We start from the raw sequence: 14,244 nt of genomic DNA, 5'->3' as shown, positions 1-14,244 counted from the left end.
GGGGGGGGGGACACAGGTGTTACCACCCTGGGGTCAGACGTAATCATTTGTCAGAGGTGCCTGGGCTGAGAGCTGTAGGAGGACAGGAGGACTGGGAGGGAGAAAGAGGAGGAGGATAGAGGAAGGCCAGGAAACAATATATTATTAATATCTTCTTTGTAGAAGGGTCCTTGTCACGATCGTCACAGTCCTACCAGCATGAAAGATGTTCAGACATGAGAAGGGCCCGATGGAAGTCTGCAGGGATGATTTCCTACTATACCAATACCTTTACATTTGTCTGCATATACAGCTGCGGAAAAAAATAAGAGACCACTGCAAAATTATCAGTTTCTCTGGTTTTACTATTTATAGGTATGTGTTTGGGTAAAAATAACATTTTTGTTTTATTCTATAAACTACTGACAACATTTCTCTCAAATTCCAAATAAAAATATTGTCATTTAGAGCATTTATTTGCAGAAAATGACAACTGGTCAAGATAACAAAAAAGATGCAGTGTTGTCAGACCTCGAATAATGCAAAGAAAATAAGTTCATGTTCATTTTTAAACAACACAATAGTAATGTTTTAACTTAGGAAGAGTTCAGAAATCAATATTTGGTGGAATAACCCTGATTTTCAATCACAGCTTTCATGCGTCTTGGCATGCTGTCCACCAGTCTTTCACATTGATGTTGGGTGACTTTATGCCACTCCTGGCGCAAAATTTCAAGCAGCTCGGCTTTGTTTGATGGCTTGTGACCATCCATCTTCCTCTTGATCACATTCCAGAAGTTTTCAATGGGGTTCAGGTCTGGAGATTGGGCTGGCCATGACAAGGTCTTGACCTGGTGGTCCTCCATCCACACCTTGATTGACCAGGCTGTGTGACATGGCACATTGTCCTGCTGGAAAAACCAATCCTCAGAGTTGGGGAACAATGTCAGAGCAAAAGGAAGCAAGTTTTCTTCCAGGACAACCTTGTACGTGGCTTGATTCATACGTCCTTCACAAAGACAAATCTGCCTGATTCCAGCCTTGCTGAAGCACCCCCAGATCATCACCGATCCTCCGCCAAATTTCACAGTGGGTGCGAGACACTGTGGCTTGTAGACCTCTCCAGGTCTCCGTCTAACCATTAGACGACCAGGTGTTGGGCAAAGCTGAAAATTGGACTCATCAGAGAAGATGACCTTACTCCAGTCCTCTACGGTCCAATCCTTATGGTCTTTTGCAAACCTCAGCCTGGCTCTTCTTTGCTTCTCATTGATGAAGGGCTTTTTTCTAGCTTTGCACGACTTCAGCCCTGCCCCTAGGAGCCTGTTTCGAACCGTCCTCACCGTGCACATCACCCCAGCTGCCGTTTGCCATTCTTTTTGTAGGTCACTTTATGTCATCCTACGGTTGTTGAGTGACATTCGAATGAGTTGGCGGTCATCCCGGTCAGTAGAGAGTCGTTTTCGCCCTCTGCCGGTCTGTAGCTTTGTTGTCCCCAATGTCTGCTGCTTGACCTTGTTTTTATGAACCGCCGTCTTTGAAATTTTACGGATGGAAGCAACCTGACGCTCACTGTATCCCTCTGCCAGTAAAGCCAGAATTGAACCCTTCTTTTCCTCACTGAAAACCTTTGGCATGGTCAATAGTTATTTTTTGATTATATTACTTTTGAGGTAATATTAGCACTGATTTTGCAATCCAGCTGGTCATATTGCAAGAGGATAGTGATGACCACAGCAGTGGTTTTTATACTTTTCCTCAATAAATAAGATTTGGTTTATGTTAGGTAATCAGTACCTAATTCAGTAGAATGACGTGTGCCTGTGTTGGAATTCAACAGACACTGGAATGGAATTGCTGTCATACATGTAGAGATGCTGATTTAAGAGACATTTGCAGTGGTCTCTTAATTTTTTCCAGAGCTGTATAACCAATACAACTCTATCTATGGTAGAGGTAGTGTTTGGCTTTATTTGCATTAGTTCCATAAGCTTTTATAGTCCAAATCTCTTCTAGGGAAATTTTATTGGGAGATTTTACCTTCACATATTACAGAATCTTCTGGCCCTAGACGTGACATGATGAAGCACTGTATGTTGTTTATGACACACTTAGGGCCTATAGATGTTTTAATGCAAGAGGTTGGCCGTGATAAACTTTATATAAAGAGCATCATAAAGCTGTGCAGTTGTTCAGCTGTTAATACGGCCAGCAGCAGCCTAGTCTAATGCCTCCTCTGGACACCAGTCTCCAGGCCTTTGACAGGGTAATTGGAACTTTTAAAGTATAATTCAAACTCCATGTTAAACGCTCTATCCCCAGGCCAAGTATTGATCAGGTTGCCTTCCCATCCGCAGGGAGACGCGAACGGCAGTTTATATTAAAATCAACGGGCCCACGCTGGAGAATTTCATGCTGTGCACTGTAAGTGCACTGAAATAGATTAATAAAAGCTTGAATAAATAAATAAAGGGTTGCCTGTGGATGGAGGGATGGATGGAGGGATGAGGGGAGGTGAATTGGCAGGCGCTAGAGAAGCCAGTGATGTGACTAAGCCCTGAGAAGGGGATTGAAACATCAGCAGCCGGTTTATTCCCCCTCATACATACACGGCCTGATGTCAACGAGTGCACCTGGGGTAAACCCTGACGATCCCGTCATTATACACACACAGCACCTTAACCAGAGGGGCAAACTCACCTTCTTACATCCCCCCTACCACGACCCCATCCCTGTCTCCCACCAAGGCTATCTCCGCCCTATACACCGGCCTCCCCCCTCTTCTCCCTCCTGCCTCCCACAAGACCCCCTGCCTCCCTCCCTCTACTCCCTCCCTATCCCCCCTCCAAAACCCTGCTTTCTCCTCCATCTCCTCCCAAACTCCCTGTTTCTCCCCTCCCTCTGAGCCACCCCTATTTAGAGGACTATTAGACTTCCATTAGGCCTCCTGCCAGAGTGTCATTATTGTAGACTGGAGAGGTACAAATAAAGATGAAAGCACAGGCCCATGGGGAAACCTGTCTCCTGGTGTATGTGGGTCTGCGGTAGAAAGCCATGGCACCCAGCCATCCTCTTATATGATGACACACTGATGTTACTGTGCAGGTGTGTGATGTTTAATGATGAGACACTGATGTTATAGTGCAGATCTCTGGTCGGTAGATTGACTCAGTGGAGGCATGGGAGATGTAGGGATGGGAGATGTAGAGATGGGAGATGTAGAGATGGGAGATGTAGAGAGGGGAGATGTAGAGATGGGAGATGAAGAGATGGGGGTGGCTGTTAAAAAAGCAGGTGCAGTGTTTCCCTCCTCCTTCTGATCAGACAGGAGGAAGAGGAGGGCGCTGCAGCAGTGAGCGGTGAAGTGTCAGGCAGGGCGATGGTGGAGAGTTAACTTTTCACTCTTAGCTAATCCCCCCTGGCTTTCCCATTAAAACGATCATCTACTCCTGCCTCCCCGCTACCACCACCACCACCACCACACAGTGTATTCCTCTTCCAGGCAGCCCTCGTCCGCCAGGCTGGCCTTCTCTCATAGTCCATGACCTTGATGTAGAACATGGAAGGTGAAAACACATTTTCTCGGTCCTTGTAGCTTCCAGGGATTTGCAGTAATCTCGGTTGCTTGGGAGGTTAAAAATTGACTTTGGCCAAGGGAGTGGAGCTCATTTTGTTTTGAAGCACCCGCTGTAAGACAGAGAGGAGGGGGATAGAGTGGAGCTTGGAGAGTGTTGCATATGGCTGCATATAGGCCACTGGCACTCATTTGCCTAATATCTATGTTGTCTTTGGATACATGAGTGGTTTTATGGTGTCGTTAGTATTGCGCAAGTCATTGAGTTTTTTGATTGATGTTTTGTGTCAGTATTTGATTGGATGGACTGGCTTGGTGCAGGTGGCTTTGTGGTTTAGGCTGGTATTTGACCTGTATTGTGATTGTGAAGCTTTTTTTAGGCACTGTGATAGCTTTAGTAGGATCTGAAATTAAATTAGAATGGTTTGCTGGCATAGGGGACCTACTGTAATGTAAGGAGCTACTTCTTCAGTTACAATACATCTGCTGGTGGACAGATTCTCTGGCTCTTTCACATACATCTACAATCTCACTGAGGTGGTGTGTGTGGAGCAGCTTTGTGGCAGAGTTATTTTTTTACAGTGTGTTTCCTGGCCTTGTCAACACATCCTGCTGTTATATTTCAGCCGTGTCAGCTCTGTTCGGTGGCAGATAAGAGGACTGGAGACCGCAGTATGCTACCGTACCGTCCGTCCCCCTGCGTATCTCAATCCCACGTCCCCCCTCTCTCTCCCTCCACCACCTCCACCAACACAGCCAGTCACTTAGCAGCCCAGAGCACTTCCTCATTTCAATGGGACAGAAACAGGCGTTTGAAAATCAGGAGTGAGCATCTCTCTCTGTGTTACTATAAACTTGCTCCAACCCAGCAGGGAATACAGATCACCAGAAACCCTCCTGAATCCCTTAATAAAGGCATGGGCTAGACCGGAGAGACAGAGTACCAATCTTGACCAGGGGTCAAGGGGTCAGGTGTGAGAGTCTTCCCCACCCTAGCTGCCATGGCGTCACCTCCTCCAACCTGACCCCCATCATCAAAGGTGATGCGAGAGGAAATAACATCCGCCTCGTCTTCTTCTCTTTCTCTGTTTTATTCGGGCACGCCGAAGCGCTGCGATGTCATTATGGAAATAAGCCATCTGGAAGAAATGTTTAGGAATGCAAAGCTGGCAACAGTTATTGTGTTCTCCTGCATAGATGTCTCCCCCATTTCAGAGATGAAGATCCTTCCGTCTTTCATTTCGATGAAGCGATGGCTGCTGTTTGAATCCCTGGTGTGTATTGATGTGTATGTAGACATATACAAACACACATGCATAAAACTGCTGTGAAAATACACCAGTCGCCTTCACTCCTTCTTCACGCAAACATAGGCACGCAACACACACACACACAAACACAGAGTACCTCGGTCACACACATCACACAAACAGTCATATAAGATATCTATCAAACATCAAACATAGCCATGCATAATGTATGTACAATCAAATGCCCACACACACATACACACTCACAAACAAAATGCATCCACACACCCTGACCCCAGGCCAGTGTTCTCATTAAAAGGAGGCGCTGCAGGGACTTCACATCCTGACGTGTGATGTGGAAAGAGATGGTGGAGGATGGAGGGTGATAAATGCACATCCATATGGATGGTACTGATGGGTAGACACCTCGCCATAGCCAACTACTCAGCCATCCATTCCAGCCAGCTATTTACAGCATCTGGATTACTTAGTGTAGATTGTGTGTGGGGGGGGGGGGGGACTCTATGTGTAGGTATGGGGATGAGATGAGAGGAGAGGAAAGAAGAGAGGGGTTATGTCTGATGGTGATGTGGATATACTCGGAATACATATCCCAATAGAAATAAATGATCTCACACCAATGCATTTTAATAGAAAGTTAGCAAAAATAGATAAGATCTTGCTACCATGGAAAGGTAAATACCTGTCTATTTGTGGAAAAATCACCCTGATTAACTCTTTAGTATTATCCCAGTTTACCTATTTGCTTATGGTCTTGCCTACGCCTAGCGAACAGTTTTTTAAATTATATGAGAAATAAATATTCCATTTTATGTCACGATCGTCATACACAGAGGACCAAGGCGCAGCGTGGAATGCGAACATACTTTTAATTTGAATGATCACACGAACAAAACAACAAACGATACGAAACGTGAAGTCCTACGGTTACACAAACCAAACGGAACAAGATCCCACAAATGACAATGCCCAAACGGCTGCCTAAGTATGGTTCCCAATCAGAGACAACAAGCAACAGCTGATTCACGTTGCCTCTGATTGAGAACCACCCCGGCCAACATCGAAACACAAGCACTAGAACTTAACCACAGAACACAAACACATAGAAACTACACACCCTGGCTCAACATATAAGAGTCCCAGAGCCAGGGCGTGACAGTACCCCCCCCCCAAAGGCGCGGACTGCGACCGGGCCAAACATAAACCGAACAGGGGAGGGCCGGGTGGGCATTCCTCCTCGGAGGCGGTTCCGGCTCCGGGCTTGACCCCCACCCTCCAACCAACCCCCCAAAGCGCCCCTGGTCCGGTCTGGCCCTGCTGGCCGGAGCTGGACTGAACACTGGTGGAGCGGATTGCTCTAGCTCCGGAGTGGAGCAGCTGACCGGTGCCGGACCAGGCACCGGTGGAACAGGCACGGGCTGTGCCGGACTGACGACGCGCACCACAGGCTTGGTGCGGGGAGCAGGGACGGGCCGGACCGGGCTGACGACGCGCACCATTGGCTTGGTGCGGGGAGCAGGGACGGGCCGAACCGGGCTGACGAAGCGCACCACTGGCTTGGTGCGGGGAGCAGGAACAGGCCGGACCGGGCTGACGACGCGCACCATTGGCTTGGTGCGGGGAGCAGGAACAGGCCGGACCGGGCTGACGAAGCGCACCACTGGCTTGGTGCGGGGAGCAGGAACAGGCAGGACCGGGCTGACGACGCGCACCACAGGCTTGGTGCGGGGAGCAGGGACGGGCCGAACCGGGCTGACGAAGCGCACCACTGGCTTGGTGCGGGGAGCAGGAACAGGCCGGACCGGGCTGACGACGCGCACCACAGGCTTGGTGCGAGGGGCAAGAACATGCCGGACCGGGCTGGCGACGCGCACCACAGGCTCGGTGCGAGGGACAGGAACAAGCCGGACCGTACTGGGGACACACACCACTGGCCCTACGCGTGGATCAGGAACGGGCCGGACCGGACTGGCAACACACCCCAGTACCTCTCGCCGTGCCTCTACATTCTATTTCCCCCTGGTGACCAGTGACTCCCGTAACCTGGCGGCCTCCTTTACCAACCCGCTGAACCACTCTATCCCGGCCTCCTGCTGCCCCGTCGTCCACGGTGTGAGCCCCCCCCTAAAAAAATTCTGGGCGTCTCTCCTCCCCGTGGGCCAGGCCTCCATGGCTCTCGCCAGACTCTCGCTCCTCTGCTCCCAAGTCCAGCCTCTCTCCTCCTCCCGCGGCTTGACCCAGTCGAGGTTGATGTCCTTTAGAGCCCTCTCTGGCGTTGGCTCCTGGACACGCTGCTTGGTCCAGATATGGTGGGATCTTCTGTCACGATCGTCATACACAGAGGACCAAGGCGCAGCGTGGAATGTGAACATACTTTTAATTTGAATGATCACACGAACAAAACAACAAGCGATACGAAACGTGAAGTCCTACGGTTACACAAACCAAACGGAACAAGATCCCACAAATGAAGTATGGTTCCCAATCAGAGACAACAAGCAACAGCTGATTCACGTTGCCTCTGATTGAGAACCACCCCGGCCAACATAGAAACACAAGCACTAGAACTTAACCACAGAACACAAACACATAGAAACTACACACCCTGGCTCAACATATAAGAGTCCCAGAGCCAGGGCGTGACATTTTATTTGGAACGGCAAGCCAGACAAAGTTAAACGGGCCTATTTATATAATGAATTCGGAGTACAGAAATGATTAAATATTAAAGGATTAGACCTATCACTAAAAGCTTCAGTCATACAAAGTTATCCTTAAATCCGAACTGGTTCTCTAGCAAATTAGTAAGATTGTCTCACCCAATGTTCAAGAATGGCCTTTTTCCCTTTATTCAGATTACAACCTCTCACTTTCAGTTATTTGAAAAGGAAATTATCTCCCAAATATCACTATTTCTAAGACAAGCCATAGAAAGTTGGTTGCAATTTCAATTTAATCCTCCAGAAACGACAGAACAAATAATGCAACAAAAATTGTGGTTAAACTAAAATATACTAATTGATAAAAAACCATTATTTTTGGAAAAAATGTTTTAAAAAGGTATAATCTTCGTAAATGATATCATAGGTAGAACTGGTGGAGTTATGTCGCACATGCAGCTAACAAAAACATATGGAAATGTCTGCTCTACCCAAAATTACAACCAAATAATTGCAGCATTACCGCTAAAATGGAAGAGGAAAGTAGAAGGGGGAAAAAGTAAGGAACTTGTCTGTTGGCCCTGCATTAAAGACCATAATTGGTTAAAGAAAATTGGGATAAATAAAAAAGTATACCAGTTTCATTTAAGGACCAACGGATTGACAGCAGTCCCATATAAATTGCAAAATAGTTGGGAAGAGATTTTTTACATACCAATTCCATGGCAAATGGTTTATGAACTGATACACAAAACGATTCCGTATTCAAAACGTATAATTTTTCCATTTAAATTATTACACAAAATTCTTGCAACCAATATAATGTTATTTATATGGGGGATACAATCTTCCCAGCTCTGCAGATTTTGCTGCGAAGAGAAAGAATCATTAGATCATATGTTTTGATACTGTCCATTTGTAGCTTGTTTTTGGTCACAGGTCCAGGAATGGCTGAATGATTGCAATATATAACTGGAGCTAACCCTGCAGATAGCATTACTGGGTGATCTGAAAAGTCATAGTCAATTGATCAATAATATAATAATACTTTTAGCAAAAATGTTTATTTTCAATTTACAATGTGTAGAAACAATGAGAATAGAATGGTTCAGAACTTTTGTGAAACATCACAGTACAGTTGAGAAATATATGGCAAGTAGAAATTCACTATGGATGGTGTTAAGAGATAGATGAGAGGGGTTGAATGGAGCTGAAGGTTGGGACTAATAATAACAACAAAATCCAAAATAAGTATATAGGTTGAGAACTTTGTGAAAGAGCACAGTTTGGAGGATATGGCATGTAGAGGCAAACCGGATGGACATCATGAAAATGATCGGAAAAAATCAAACAAAATATAATTATTGTAAAATTGACTGTGTCCATAAAATGTATATAGTATGTATAAGAAGTAGAGGCCTAAGCGTTGTTGTTCACTAGTTCACTCCAATTAGGGGAGGGGTGGTGGGGTTGGAAAGTAATAAAGGATTTTTTTTTTTTTTTTAAGATATGTATTTATATGTATGTATACAGTGCCTTGCAAAAGTATTCATCCCCCTTGCCGTTTTTTGTATTTTGTTGCATTACAACCTGTAATTTAAATTGATTTTTATTTGGATTTCATGTAATGGACATACACAAAATAGTCCAAATTGGTGAATAACTTGTTTCAAACAATTCTAAAAAATAAATAATGGAAAAGTGGTGTGTGCATATGTATTCACCCCTTTGCTATGAAGCCCCTAAATAAGATCTGGTGCAACCAATTACCTTCAGAAGTCACATAATTAGTTAAATAAAGTCCACCTGTGTGCAATCTAAGTGTCACATGATCTGTCACATGATCTCAGTATATATACACCTGTTCTGAAAGGCCCCAGAGTCTGCAACACCACTAAGCAAGGGGCACCACCAAGCAAGCGGCACCATGAAGACCAAGGAGCTCTCCAAACAGGTCAAGGACAACGTTATGGAGAAGTACAGATCAGGGTTGGGTTATAAAAAAATATCCAAAACTTTGAACATCCCACGGAGCACCATTCAATCCATTATTAAAAAATTGAAAGAATATGGCACCACAACAAACCTGCCAAGAGAGGGCCGCCCACCAAAACTCACGGACCAGGCAAGGAGGGCATTAATTAAAGAGGCAACAAAGAGACCAAAGATAACCCTGAAGGAGCTGCAAAGCTCCACAGCGGTGATTGGAGTATCTATTCATAGGACCACTTTAAGCCGTACACTCCACAGAGCTGGGCTTTATGGAAGACTGGCCAGAAAAAAGCCATTGCTTAAAGAAAAAAATAAGCAAACACGTTTGGTGTTCGCCAAAAGACATGTGGGAGACTTCCCAAACATATGGAAGAAGAACAATAAAACATATTTTGCATCTTCAAAGTGGTAGGCATGTTGTGTAAATCAAATGATACAAACCCCCAAAAATCCATTTTAATTCCAGGTTGTAAGGCAACAAAATAGGAAAAATGCCAAGGGGGTGAATACTTTCGCAAGCCACTGTATGTATTTATATGTATGTACAGTGAGGGAAAAAAGTATTTGATCCCCAGCTGATTTTGTATGTTTGCCCACTGACAAAGACATTATCAGTCTATAATTTTAATGGTAGGTTTATTTGAACAGTGAGAGACAGAATAACAACAAAGAAATCCAGAAAAACGCATGTCAAAAATGTTATAAATTGATTTGCATTTTAATAAGGGAAATAACTATTTGACCCCCTCTCAATCAGAAAGATTTCTGGCTCCCAGGTGTCTTTTATACAGGTAACGAGCTGAGATTAGGAGCACACTCTTAAAGGGAGTGCTCCTAATCTCTGCTTGTTAGCTGTATAAAAGACACCTGTCCACACAAGCAATCAATCAATCAGATTCCAAACTCTCCACCATGGCCAAGACCAAAGAGCTCTCCAAGGATGTCAGGGACAAGATTGTAGACCTACACAAGGCTGGAATGGGCTACAGACCATCGCCAAGGAGCTTGGTGAGAAGGTGACAACAGTTGGTGCGATTATTCGCAAATGGAAGAAACACAAAATAACTGTCAATCTCCCTCGGCCTGGGGCTCCATGCAAGATCTCACCTCGTGGAGTTGCAATGATCATGAGAACGGTGAGGAATCAGCCCACAACTACACGGGAGGATCTTGTCAATGATCTCAAGGCAGCTGGGACCATAGTCACCAAGAAAACAATTGGTAACACACTACGCCGTGAAGGACTGAAATCCTGCAGCGCCCGCAAGGTCCCCCTGCTCAAGAAAGCAAATATACAGGGCTGTCTGAAGTTTGCTAATGAACATCTGAATGATTCAGAGGAGAACTGGGTGAAAGTGTTGTGGTCAGATGAGACCAAAATGGAGCTCTTTGGCATCAACTCAACTCACCGTGTTTGGAGGAGGAGGAATGCTGCCTATGACTCAAAGAACACCATCCCCACCGTAAACATGGTGGTGGAAATATTATGCTTTGGGGGTGTTTCCCTCAGCCAGGGCATTGAAAATGGGTCGTGGATGGGTATTCCAGCATGACAATGACCCAAAACACACGTCCAAGGCAACAAAGGAGTGGCTCAAGAAGAAGCACATTATGGTCCTGGAGTGGCCTAGCCAGTCTCCAGACCTTAATCCCATAGAACATCTGGAGGGAGTTGAAGGTTCGAGTTGCCAAACGTCAGCCTCGAAACCTTAATGACTTGGAGAAGATCTGCAAAGAGGAGTGGGACAAAATCCCTCCTGAGATGTGTGCAAACCTGTTGGCCAACTACAAGAAACGTCTGAACTCTGTGATTGCCAACAAGGGTTTTGCCACCAAGTACTAAGTCATGTTTTGCAGAGGGGTCAAATACTTATTTCCCTCATTAAAATGCAAATCAATTTATAACATTTTTGATATGCGTTTTTTCTGGATTTTTTTGTTGTTATTCTGTCTCTCACTGTTCAAATAAACCTACCATTAAAATTATAGACTGATCATGTCTTTGTCAGTGGGCAAACGTACAAAATCAGCAGTTCCCTCACTGTATGTGTATATGTACAGTCGTTGTCAAAAGTTTTGAGAATGACACAAGTATTGGTCTTCACAAAGTTCGCTGCTTCAGTGTTATGAGATATTTTTGTCAGATGTTACTATGGTATACTGAAGTATAATTACAAGCATTCCATAAGTGTCAAAGGCTTTTATTGACAATTACATTAAGTTTATGCAAAGAGTCAATATTTGCTGTGTTGACCCTTCTTTTTCAAGACCTCTGCAATCCGCCCTGGCATGCTGTCAATTCACTTCTGGGCCACATCCTGACTGATGGCAGCCCATTCTTGCATAATCAATGCTTGGAGTTTGTCAGAATTTTTGGGTTTTTGTTTATCCACCCGCCTCTTGAGGATCGACCACAAGTTCCCAATGGGATTAAGGTCTGGGGAGTTTCCTGCCCATGGACCCAAAATTTTGATATTTTGTTCCCCGAGCCACTTAGTTATCACTTTTGCCTTATGGCAAGGTGCTCCATCATGCTGGAAAAGGCATTGTTTGTCACCAAACTGTTCTTGGACGGTTGGGAGAAGTTGCTCTCGGATGATGTGTTGGTACCATTCTTTATTCATGGCTGTGTTCTTAGGCAAAATTGTGAGTGAGCCCACTCCCTTGGCTGAGAAGCAACCCCACACATGAATGGTCTCAGGATGCTTTACTGTTGGAATGATACAGGACTGATGGTAGCGCTCACCTTGTCTTCTCCGGACAAGGTGTTTTCCGGATGCCCCAAACAATCGGAAAGGGGATTCATCAGAGAAAATGACTTTACCCCAGTCCTCAGCAGTCCAATCCCTGTACCTTTTGCAGAATATCAGTCTGCCCTGATGTTTTTCCTGGAGAGAAGTGGCTTCTTTGCTGCCCTTCTTGACACCAGGCCATCCTCCAAAAGTATTTGCCTCACTGTGCATGCAGATGCACACGCACCTGCCTGCTGTCATTCCTGAGCAAGCTCTGCACTGGTGGTGCCCCGATCCCGCAGCTGAATCAACTTTAGGAGACGGTCCTGGCGCTTGCTGGACTTTCTTGGGCGCCCTGACGCCTTCTTCACAACAATTGAACCTCTCTCCTTGAAGTTCTTGATGATCCGATAAATGGTTGATTTAGCTGCAATCTTACTAGCAGCAATATCCTTGCCTGTGAAGCCCTTTTTGTGCAAAGCAATGATGACGGCACATGTTTCCTTGCAGGTAACCATGGTTAACAGAGGAAGAACAATGATTTCAAGCACCACCCTCCTTTTAAAGCTTCCAGTCTGTTATTCTAACTCAATCAGCATGACAGAGTGATCTCCAGCCTTGTCCTCGTCAACACTCTCACCTGTGTTAACGAGAGAATCACTGACATGATGGCAGCTGGTCCTTTTGTGGCAGGGATGAAATGCAGTGGAAATGTTTTTTGGGGATTAAGTTCATTTTCATGGCAAAGAGGGAGTTTGCAATTAATTGCAATTCATCTGATCACTCTTCATGACATTCTGGAGTATATGGAAATTGCCATCATCAAAACTGAGGCAGCAGACTTTGTGAAAATTAGTATTTGTGTCATTCTCAAAACGTTTGACCACGACTGTATGTACAGTTGAAGTCGGAAGTTTACATACACCTTAGTCAAATACATTTCAACTCAGTTTTTCACAATTCCTGACATTTAATCCTAATAAAAATTATGTGTCTTAGGTCAGTTAGGATCAGCACTTTATTTTAAGAATGTGAAATGTCAGAATAATAGTAGAGAGAATAATTTATTTCAGCTTTTATTTCTTTCATCACATTCCCAGTGAGTCAGAAGTTTACATACACTCAATTAGTATTTGGTAGCATTGCCTTTAAATTGTTTAACTTGGGTCAAATGTTTCGGGTAGCCTTCCACAAGCTTCCCACTATAAGTTGGGTGAATTTTGGCCCATTCCTCTTGACAGAGCTGGTGTAACTGAGTCAGGTTTGTAGGCCTCCTTGCTCGCACACGATTGTTCAGTTCTGCCCACAAATTGTCTATAGGATTGAGGTCAGGGCTTTGTGATGGCCACTCCAATACCTTGACTTTGTTGTCCTTAAGCCATTTTGCCACAACTTTAGAAGTATGCTTGGGGTTATTGTCCATTTGGAAGACCCATTTGCGACCAAGCTTTAACTTCCTGACTGATGTCTTGAGATGTTGCTTCAATATATCCACTGCGACCGGGAGACCCATGGGGCGGCGCACAATTGGCCCAGCGTCGTCCAGGGTAGGGGAGGGAATGGCCGGCAGGGATGTAGCTCAGTTGGTAGAGCATGGCGTTTGTAATGCCAGGGCTGTGGGTTCGATTCCCACGGGGGGCCAGTATGAAAAAAATAAATGTATGCACTCACTAACTGTAAGTCGTTCTGGATAAGAGCGTCTGCTAAATGACAAAAATGTAAATGTAAATGTATAATTTTCCTTCCTCATAATGCCCTCTATTTTGTGAAGTGCACCAGTCCCTCCTGCAGCAAAGCACCTCCACAGCATGATGCTGCCACCCCCGTGCTTCACAGTTGGGATGGTGTTCTTCGGCTTGCAAGCCTTCCACTTTTTCCTCCAAACATAACAATGGTCATTATGGCCAAACAGTTCTATTTTTGTTTCATCAGACCAGAGGACATTTCTCCAAAAAGTAAGATCTTAGTCCTCATGTGCAGTTGCAAACCGTAGTTTGGCTTTTTTATGGCGGTTTTGGAGCAGTGGCTTCTTCCTT

At 45.1% G+C, this 14,244-nt stretch overlaps 1 protein-coding gene across 1 annotated transcript in view; it reads left to right on the top strand.

The window, feature by feature from the left end:
• Positions 1 to 14,244, top strand: part of LOC311143121 (uncharacterized protein) — a gene marked incomplete at its 5' end in the record, with an annotated part of 82,326 nt that overhangs the window by 24,771 nt on the left and 43,311 nt on the right. The gene's annotated exons all lie outside the window — the stretch shown is intronic.

This window comes from Coregonus lavaretus (assembly GCF_964263955.1).
Source record: "Coregonus lavaretus genome assembly, chromosome: 15".
In the NCBI taxonomy this organism is placed as follows: domain Eukaryota; kingdom Metazoa; phylum Chordata; class Actinopteri; order Salmoniformes; family Salmonidae; genus Coregonus; species Coregonus lavaretus.
This window is presented reverse-complemented; position numbering and strand designations above follow the sequence as displayed.